Genomic DNA, 10,712 nt, shown 5'->3' with positions numbered 1-10,712 from the left:
GACCCAGACACCTATTGATAGTTAACTTTAAAGTGTACAGTTTTGTTGTCTAACAGCTAATAGTAAGAAGGTTTTAGTGGCATCAAGGAGGTTGGTGGGAAGGACTGTGGGATGGATAGTAAGTTTTGAAGACTTTTCCTATCCTCCATTGTTCTTTGAACTTGAAGTTTCATAATATCTCAATATATATCCCTCTCCCTCTTCCTCTCTCTCTCTCTCTCTCTCTCTTTCTCTCCCTCCCTCTCTCTCTCTCCTTCCTTCCATCCCTTCATCCATCCATCCATATTTCCTTACCTAAATTTGTCCAGTTTTTGTGAGGTTAAACAAGACACAGAAAGTGCCCAGTACAAGACAGACAGCAATACATGGTCACTAGGGAAAAGTCAATCCTTGTCTTTTATACTTAATACAATGTCATCCTTCTCAGTAAGCAAGGGCACCGAGGAAGTAAGGTAAAATGTCCTAACCTCTCTGTTTGTTGACTCAGAAACATACCTTGCAGGAGTTGGCAGCTACTCTTTTAGATAACAATTGTGCCATACAGAGGTGTTCTGGGAGCTAAAAGGACATATGAAGGCACTAGATATAGAAAGAAAAGTAGTCATTGACCAACTAATGTTGTGAATATTATTCTTATTAATAAACCAACTCTCTTATGGCCTTCAGACTGAATTTTTCTCATGGTTGAAATTACACAAGGTCACAGTGTTTCTGAATTGTCCAACACACACAAACAAAATGTCTCCAAATGTTCTCTCAGCCTCCAACATTGGGAGTTCTGCACAACAGTCCCCCTACTGTCCCAGTGATCAGCATTGGTGTGATAACGAATGATAGCTCAGTTGTCAACTATCATGACTCAAATACTGCTTATGACTTACAGTGTCTTGTGCAGGGTCTGATATCCCATCTCCTATTTTCCTCTCCTGTTGTCCAATCATTTGTTAATGATACCAAAGTGTAACACACTTACAGGGTGTTGTGTCCCCTTCAAATCTTTTCAGAACTGATTTAATACCATTTTACAGGCCTGTGGAACTCATCTGAACCTTTAAATCATTTTCCTCTACCCAGCTTAAGGCCTTTCAATTCTACACCTTCACTGATAAGGCTTAACATTTTAACAGCTTAAGTCGTTCTTGCTCTTAGCCATGTATGGGCAGAAATCACTGTCATACAAGTTGCCAGTATTTATCCAAAGATTTTTTTAAGGACATCACAAAGTACTAAAACAACCAGCATTTACCATTCCATTTTCATATTTAGAAAGTGTCTTTGAACAGGAAATAACAATTATAGGCAAGTTAGCTGTGACCGACTTCCAGTATATTTTCAGTAGTATTATTTTCAGAATAACCCAAACTGCACAAGGATTATAATCCTGTTCCTCAAACCCAAACATTGAAAAACAAACAAGAGTCTTTTATATTATTCACTGTTTGCAAAACAAAGTCAAATGTTTTACATTTCCCCAGAAGTTGTCATCTTCCCAGTTTATTCCTTTTCGACAAAGCCAATATTTTTCATTTCCCAGTAGCTGTCTTTCCAGTTTTGTCTTTTAAGCATGCCAGTCATAATTTATTTCTTCTCTTTTCTCAACACTCTAACTACTGCTGTCTGATTATTGTGTCTTCGCCTGTATCCACTATTCTCTGCGAGTAATTTTACATCATGTTCCTTATCAGAACTTTTGCTGGCCCTAGTGTGATACTTCTCTCATATAGCAGATACTTGTCCCATATTTTCCTTGGCATGCCTGTGTGCACAGCAAAAAGAAGCTTCAAATATACACTAGAAGGGCGTCTCCCACTGTGTTTGGGTGTGAATAGCAGTTTGAAATGCCCCTGCACTCTCGTGTGCTTGAGCATTTGTTCCCAGGGTACAGTATTTGCAGGTTATGGAACCTTTAAAAGAGTGGAGGAGCCTTACTGGAAGAAGTGAGTCACTAAGGGTAGGCCTTGTAGTAGGTAGTCCTACTTTCTGTCTGCTTCCTGCTTTATGACATCGGAAGTCATGTGACCTGCCCATCAAGCTGCTGCTATCACACATTTCTCTCCTAGAAACACCAGGAAGCAATACAAATTCCTAAAAACTTCCTGGAAGCGATAGAAATGCTCAGTCCAACAGACATAATGAATTGAATTTTCCCAACACCCAGATGAATAAATGTGAAAATGAATCCTTTCTAGGAGTATCAGACAAGATTAATTCTTCAACAGGTATCTTGGTGGGAGCCATGTGGGACACCTGCAAAAGGACAGAGATATGCTAAGGACTTTGTCTCAAACTGTGAGAAAATAAGTGTGGGTTCATTTAACCAATTGTTAAATGTTGATAGAAACTGATATGGTAATTAATTGATGAGATATTGGTTTCCATATATTTGTAAAATATTAGTAAACAATTCCATCCTACTTGATGAGTTTTTTTTTAAGTATTAAAACAGGAAGATGAGTCATAATAGCACTTTAAGATTCACAAGCACTGGGTAAGCATTCTATTTTAAGGGAAACTACAAATAAATCCAGTTTTATTCATCTGATGACACTGTGAAGGAAGTATTATGATCTCAATTATTGTAACTATGGAAACCGCTATACCTATTTTACAGATAAAGAATCTGAATGTCATGTCAGGAAGTTAAGTAAGAAAGCAATCTAGGTTATATGGAGCAATGCTGTAAATGCACAAACAATGCTTTAAAAACTCCTTGTGTGTTCTGTTGACTGCTACTCCAAGGAAGCTTACTAATATCATGTATCGCCCACACCTACGTATGCTTCTTTGTAGAAGTCAACTGGACACATTCAGCCTTTGACAATAGTAGCAATTTGATTTTTTTAAACATGATGTAGGGGATTAAACCCAGAGCCTCTCCCGTGCTAGGCAAGCACCCTCCTGCAGAGTTATTCAATCAGTCCTCCATTACTTAGGTTTAATGAAGTAAGCTCGTTCTATCAAAACTCTGCCATAAGTGTTGTCTCTTTTGATAAGTTGTTTCAATAACAAACCTCCAGTGCTTACTATTTTCTAAGTCATCTTCTAAGCATGTAACACATAAAACCCCAATGAACGGAAAATGACAGGGCTAGAGAAATGGCTCTATGGTTAAGAGCCCTGGCTGTTCTTCTGGTTGGCCAAGGTTCTTTTTTCCAGCACTGACACAATGGCTCACAACCATCTGATGCCCCTTTTGGCCTCTGTGGGCACTAGGCATGCCCATGACACACAGATATAGATATACCCAAAGAATTTATACACAAAAGATATTTTTTAAATAATTAAAAATAGAGATGAGGTTTTTTTTGAGACAGTGTTTTACATACTTCAGGCTGGCCTCCAACTCACTAAGTAGCCAGGTATGGCTTTAAGCTTTTTATCCTTTTATTTACACCTCTGGAGTGCTGGATTATCAGGCATGTTCCCCATGCCCTGTTTGTATGATGCTGGAGATCAAACCTAGTGCTTTATGAGTGCAAGGCAATGCCTTACCAACTGAGCTACATTCCAGAGCTAAAACTCTTTTCTTTAAAGATTTATTTTATTACCTGTGTGCTTGAGTGAGTTCAGGCACCTGCAGCAGCCAGGAGATATCAGATCTTTTGGAGCCAGAGCCAAAGGATGTGCTGAACTGCCCAACGTGAGTGCTGGAATATGAACTCAGGTCCTCTGAGGAAGCAGTACATACTGTTAACTGCAGAGCCATCTCTCCAGCCCCTCCAGCTCCATTAACTCTAATTGCCAGGCTTTTACAATAAAAATTGGAATTTTTAAAACAACACAGGAAACTTAATTTTTGTTAACTACGATAAGAGCTAGTGGTGTCATTTCTGAACATTGAAAATCATAGAATGATTTGCACAGAGATCATCTGAGTCCTCCAGGTCCTGCCTGGACTATGTGAATGGGAGGATCTTTCTCTTCTACGGTGACCCCAGCATTTATTGTGTCATTTTGTCAGCAAGTAGAGATATAAGAAAACAAAGCAGGCCTAGTTCCATTGTGCTCTGTATATCTTTTACTTGGTTGATTTGAAAGCACATTAATTTATTCCCTCCCTTTTGAAAATTTTGATGTCAGGTATTGGACAAGGTTCAGATGAGCAGGAACATACTTGAAGTGAGTCCTGCATCCTGGAGTATAAGTCTCATTTGAATGGGGAAGGAGTGGGTATCTCTATTTGAGTATCAGGTCTAAATTGTACTCTTCTATTCATCACTGTCAAAACAGTTGATATTTTGATTCCTGTGTGTCTGTGTATACATACAGTTCTTAAGCACTTGGGTTATACAGGACAAGACTGATTACTGATTGGTCCCCAGAATTGCAAATACTGTCTTTCAACTCTTCAGGACCCCGTGTTTTACTCTTTGGAGTGGGGGTGGCTTTATCTAACATTTTTGAAAGCATATAAAAGTGACTTCCATATTTGCATCACTCTCTATCTTAAACCCAATTCTAGACCAATTGCCTCCAGCTTCCAGTTTATAGAACATTCCTAGATGAATGCTCAATTATATCTTGAAATTAACCACCTCGATTCTTAAGCTATGAACATCATTAGAAACCTGTCGAGCCTTGTAGCCCCCAACCTGTTCTCAAGAGATTCTTGATGGGCATCAAAATGTTTACTTTTAACCAGTGCCCAGTGTGATTTTATGATAAACTTATGTGATTTTTATGATGTGATAAACTGTCTTGTTTGAGTAGTTGAGGATACCTAAGAGTACTCCTTGACAGTTGCTGACCCTCCACCCCCAATGATTCAGGATATACCATGAGAAGCATAGTAGAACGCTTGCCTGCAGCTATCTCTGGTGTCAGGAAGACTTATATTCTAAAGCAAATTCGTATGTGTGTGTGTGTGTGTGTGTGTGTGTGTGTGTGTGTGTGTGCGTGCATGTGTGTCTGCGAGTATATTTGCATGTGCATGCATACATGTGCATGCCATAATTAAACATGTCTTGGGTATTTTTAAAATTGTATTATGTAGTAACCCAAAAAGCTGTCCAATTGACCTTAAGTCCCCCCCACCCCTTAAAGGAGGGAAACCACATCTAAACCTATTTACCTAGGCAACCATCTGTGGCCAGAAAGGGCATGGATTTGAGATGAGAATCTACTACTGCCACACCCTTAAATCAGTATAATTACAGACAACATTCTGAATACTTATCCTTGTACCCCTCATGAATGTAGCTTTCACCCCCTTGAAGAGGCTTTTTTATGTAGTATATAGAAAACATTGCAGAGAGGCACAAATGATAGAAGTGCTGAGAAAAACTGGCCGTAGCGTGAACAGCCCCACTTCATGTAGCTGTAATGTCATTTGTATACAGAAGGCTCAGGTAACATCATAGAAGAGGGGATGGAAAGACTGTAAAGAGCCAAGGACCAAGAATTCTGCTACAAGATTGTAGCAGATATAACATGTAGATATAACATGTAGATATAACATGTAGATATAACATGGAAGCTACACCCAAATCTCAATAACATGGTTGCCTAAACAAGACCTGAAAAATGACAACACCAGCTGACATGCTAGCATGGATGAGCGAGGCCTCACAGGGCCCCACCCTGAGGTGAAAGAGTACAAACCGAGAGAGACAGACTTAGCCTTCCCTGTAATTAAGTTCCCTCTTCAGTTATCCATGACTAAGTGGTCAACAGTAAGTGGGTTCACCGTGTTGTACTTACATGTTTATGTATGTACACCAAGAATAAGTAGATCCCATGAATATGAGAAGGGGGTAATTGGTGGATAAGAGGATGATTAAGAAGGGGAACAATGAGAATTAATTTAAAAATACTTATTAGTATTTTTATTTCATTATGGTCCATGATCTGTGAAAATGTGATGATATTTTGTGGTTTGTGTGTACAGGTTCATGTCCATATACACTTTTGCAGGCAGGGGAATAAGCACACATATGTATATTCATGTAGAGGCCAGAGGTTGATATTGGCTGTATTCCTCGGTTGTTTTCTATTTATGTTTTTAGAACAGGATCTCTCACTGAATTTGGAGATCCTGTATTCAGGGAGGCTGGCTAGCCAACTAGCTATCAGCTCTTATTTCCCCAGAACTAAAGTTACAAACTCACATTATCTCGCCTAACTCTTAATCAGATTTGGGGATCCAGCCTCGGGTCTTCATGCTAGTGTGGTGAGAACTTTATTAGCTGAATCGTTTCCCAGTCTATATATTCTGTTTTTGCTGTTCCTTCTCATTTAGTAGCCACTAATACTTATAAGTAAACACTTTACTTCATCAATTTCTTATTTGCCTTGAGGTACATTCCATTTGGGAAAAGCTTTTTTCCTCTTTGTTTTCCAATTCTCAAGTAGTTTCCTGAATACCTTTTAAAGATGACCTATAAGTCTTTAAAAATAAATACCATGATGGATTTTTCACAGCTTTAGACATGTATGATATGCTTCCATTAATTTCCATTATTATCCTTGAGGTTGCTGACATTTTCTGATTTTCTTTATCAGATATTTTGGTCTCTAAGCTCATGCCTTAACTTTTGGTCAGATGTGTTCTATGCAGCCCCCACCACTCAGATAGCCTTTGCATCAGTGGCTAATCAGGCCTCTGGAAAACTGGAAGGAGAATTTATTTATATGTAAATTTTTCTCTATGTATTATGGTTATGTTAATTTTTTGTAGATAGTCAGATATATGACCGTGGACTTAGAAAAGCCAGGGCTTACAACAGGGGTCACTTTCTCTTGAGAAGTAGTTAAAGACATCATGATATCACATCTAATGTGGTTGCCTGGGGAGCCGGAAAGAAAATAGAAGAACTTCACAACCCCATTTTATATAGAGCTGTCCAGGACAGACAGAGAAAATGAAACAAGGGAAAAGGCAGGATCACATGAAGTACATTAAGCAACATTACCGGATAATTTAAGAAAGCAGTAGTTGAAAGAAGGAGGTTTTTAGAGGCAAGACACTAAACATCAGATTACAGAGTCTCGTGAATTTATTTTTTAAGAGGCCAGTGGTGCCTTTCATCAGATGAATAGGGGAGCTTAAGTTGTTCAGGCAACCTGTCCCCAAATCATAGTAGATAAGAGGATTCAAACCCTGGTAGTCAGATTCCAAATATTATTATATCCTGCGGTGGTGATTGATCAACTGCAATGTAGTTCCCATGGCAAATTGTTACCCGTATTATCCCTGAAGTTTCAATCACTCTAAGGACATCCTGGCTAGATGGAATTTAGAGCCTACTTAGAAGTGTCCCCAATGTCTGCAACAGAGATGAAATATTCATACCCTTGTCCACACAGGAAGTGTTAGCAAAGAAGCCATTGTGTCTGGGTCTCCGACATCTGTAGCATTTGCTTTGAAGGGGAATTCCTTAGTCACAGCTTCCTTAGGATAAACTAGCAAGAAGTGAAGGAAGGATTTCATTTAGTTATTTACCGTCACATGCAGCTGCTGATTTCACTTGCCAAGAACAATCAAACCCTTTTCTCAGTACCCAGCTATATTAGGTACTTTTCTTGTGGCTTACACATGACACCTGACAAAATCAACTTAATAAAGGAAATATTTATTTTGAATTTTACTTGCAAGGCTATGGTCCACCATGACAGTGAAGCCCTGGCAACAGCACCCTGAGGCAGCTGTTCACACTGCTTCTGTCATCGGGAAGCGAAGGGTGATGAACGTCAGTGCTCAGCTTACTCTCTTCTATTTCTATTTAACCTGGAGCCCTAGCTCATGGAATAGCGCCACTCAGGTGAGAGTGGCTCTTCCCTGTCTAATTGAGCTAATCTGGACTCTCCATTAGAGCTGTATCCAGTGGTTTGTCTCCTGTGTGCTTTAAAATACTGTCATGTGGGGAAATTGATATTAACCATCACATGAGAGAGTTTTAAAACAACTTGTAGGCAAATGGACCTGGTATAAATAGAAACCCATGATACTAGCTTTGCCAAGAAGAAAGTTTGGCCAATTCTAGATTCTTCAGGTCTGATCTATTTATGGCTCTAGAAGTCAAAGATAAGAAGAAAACAATACCATTTGTACAGCAGGCTTTTAACTGGAAAGCCACAATACTCTACAATTTGCAACAAACTTTGTGCCTGATTGTTCAAAAAAAAACCAAAAACAAAAATAAAAACAACAACAAAAAAAACCCAACAAACAAAGAACAAAAAACCCAAGACAAAACATTTTTTCTAAATTTAAAATGAGATAGAAACTGTCTCTCCTATCTCTTTGAAAATGATGGTGTCTTTAGAGATCATTGTTTTCTCTGTTCAAATCCTTTCATTTCCCTATTAATTTGTTAGCTTCTTCCATAAGCATGGTCTTTGCTGACAGTATCTCTTTGCACAGAGACCACCTATTCTTCCTACTCTGAAGAACTTCATCCTGGACAGTATCACTGTTCTTGTCACCCAGCCTAAACCATTTTCATTGCATTTTTCCTGATGCCCAACCACAGCATGTTATATTGAAATTACCCATTTCCCCTTGAGTAAAATCTCTGAGTGAAGATAAATAATTTTTATGTAATTTTATCCCATATACATAGGAGTTCAGAGTCTCCCCCAAGTGTCCATAATCAGGACCAGACAAGGCTAATAGTTCAAATGACCTCTACACTATCTATAAAACCAAGACCAGGCAAGATCTTTCCCTAGGCCCTTAAGCTAATATAGTTACCCTATCTCTAGAACCCATCTTCTTAGAAGAAATGACTTGTACCTTGAGGTAGGTTTGGTTTAATTACATTTTCTTGTGCACTTGGGATTGTATTACAGCCAGGAAACTTGTTTTTTGTTTTTTGTTTTTGTTTTTGTTTTACAAATTGCACTGTGTTTAAAATACACTGACAGTGAACTGCTTGGCCCCAGACTCCCTGAGTTTGATCCCAGTTGACCAAGTCAGTCTGAGTAGAATTTTCATTCTCTTCTCTTAGTGGTTTGCTTCCCTGAATGGACATCTGCAGAAGCGGGATAAATTCCAGGATTGTAATAGATAGGAAAAATGAAGACAGAACAACAAAGGAAAGAAGGGAGAGGGGGCAGGGTCAATTTAAGTCACCAAAACCCAAAATCAAACAGTAAATCCTGAGAGCAATCACCTTAACCACAAAGCTGGAATTTTATTTAACATTACATAAGACCCAAGCACAAATCCAAAGTCAAGTAGTGAAAGTCAGTTTGACACTGGACATCATAATCCAGTAAAATGCAGCACCCCTTTAACTACAAGAAACATATACCAAGTAACAAAACATATTTTCACCTTAGAGTCTCTACTTTAGTTAGGGCTTTACTGCTGTGAACAGACACCATGATCAAGACAAGTCTTTTAAAGGACAACATTTAATTGGGGCTAGTTTACAAGTTTTTGACTCAGTGATTGAGTCCATTATCTTCAAGGTGGGAGTGTAGCAGTATCTAGGCAGCCATGGTGCAGGCAGAACTGAGAGTTCTACATCTTCATCTGAAGGCTGCTAGTGGAAGACTTCATTCCAGGCAGCTAGGTTGAGGGGATTTAAGCCCATGCCCACAGTGACACACCTACTCCAACAAGGCCACACCTCTTAATTGTGCCATTCCCTGGGCCAACCACAAACAAACCACCACAGTCACTTAGCAGTATCTGATTTCTTTCCTTCTACCTTTCTTTTCCCCATTTCTCGTTCTTTATGGTAATAGCCACAATTATACAAATATTAAAATATTATAGAAAATGAATAGTATCATAGTACTATTATGAAAGTCATTCCCTATTCACCCCCTTCACTCAGACAACAGTGTGGCATTTGACATTCTGTCATAATAAATAATTTTATGGATACATTAATATAAAACTTACAATCTACCTCTATTTTATAATCACTTTTCATGATGTGATGATTTATATATGCGTGGCACAGTGAGGGGCACTATTAGAAGGTGTGGCCCTGTTGAAGTAGGTGTGTCACTGTGGGTATGGGCTTTAAGACCCTCATCCTAACTGCTTGAAAACCAGTATTCTGCTAGCATCCTTCAGATGAAGATATAGAACTCTCAGCTCTCCCTGCACCATGTCTGCCTAGAGGCTGCCATGTTCCTGCCTTGATGATAATGGACTGAACCTCTGACCCTGTAAGCCAGCCCCAATTACATGCTGTTCTTATAAGAGTTGCCTTGGTCATGGTATCTGTTCACAACAGTAAAACCCTAAGACACTTGACATCATAGCCTCTTGTATCTAGATTTCATTTCACTTGATCATATAAAATAGAAATTTGGAGTTGTGATAGACTTTAGAAAGTATCATGTTGAGTCTCAGAACTTTAAAAGTAAGGAAACTATATCCCCTAAAAGTTGAGTAACTCAGTTAGTGTCACAACATAACATCTTTTAGAACCCACACTAGTCAGTGATCTGATGGCTGAGTTGTTTAGAAAGGCAATGCAGGCCACAGTTTATGGATGTGACTTGTCCAAACACTGGACATAGACTATAAATTGAGACTGGTCCACTCAAGTGTCCAGCTGGAGTTTAGCAGCTATTATTACCACCTCAGCAAAAAGGAATAGTCTTTCATTGACAATACAATAATTAGGAACAACTTCCCAGAGAAGTTATGACTAATGTACCAGATCTTTCAACATTTGATGAGAGAATTTTGAGACCAGTTTTTGCTAAGCCTGAAATACCTCCTAGTGATTTGCGAATGCTGAGAGAAG

The sequence above is a fragment of the Rattus norvegicus genome, chromosome 6 (genome assembly GCF_036323735.1).
Source record: "Rattus norvegicus strain BN/NHsdMcwi chromosome 6, GRCr8, whole genome shotgun sequence".
NCBI classification, from domain to species: domain Eukaryota; kingdom Metazoa; phylum Chordata; class Mammalia; order Rodentia; family Muridae; genus Rattus; species Rattus norvegicus.
The sequence above is the reverse complement of the archived record's forward strand: the minus strand, read 5'-3'. Positions refer to the sequence as shown.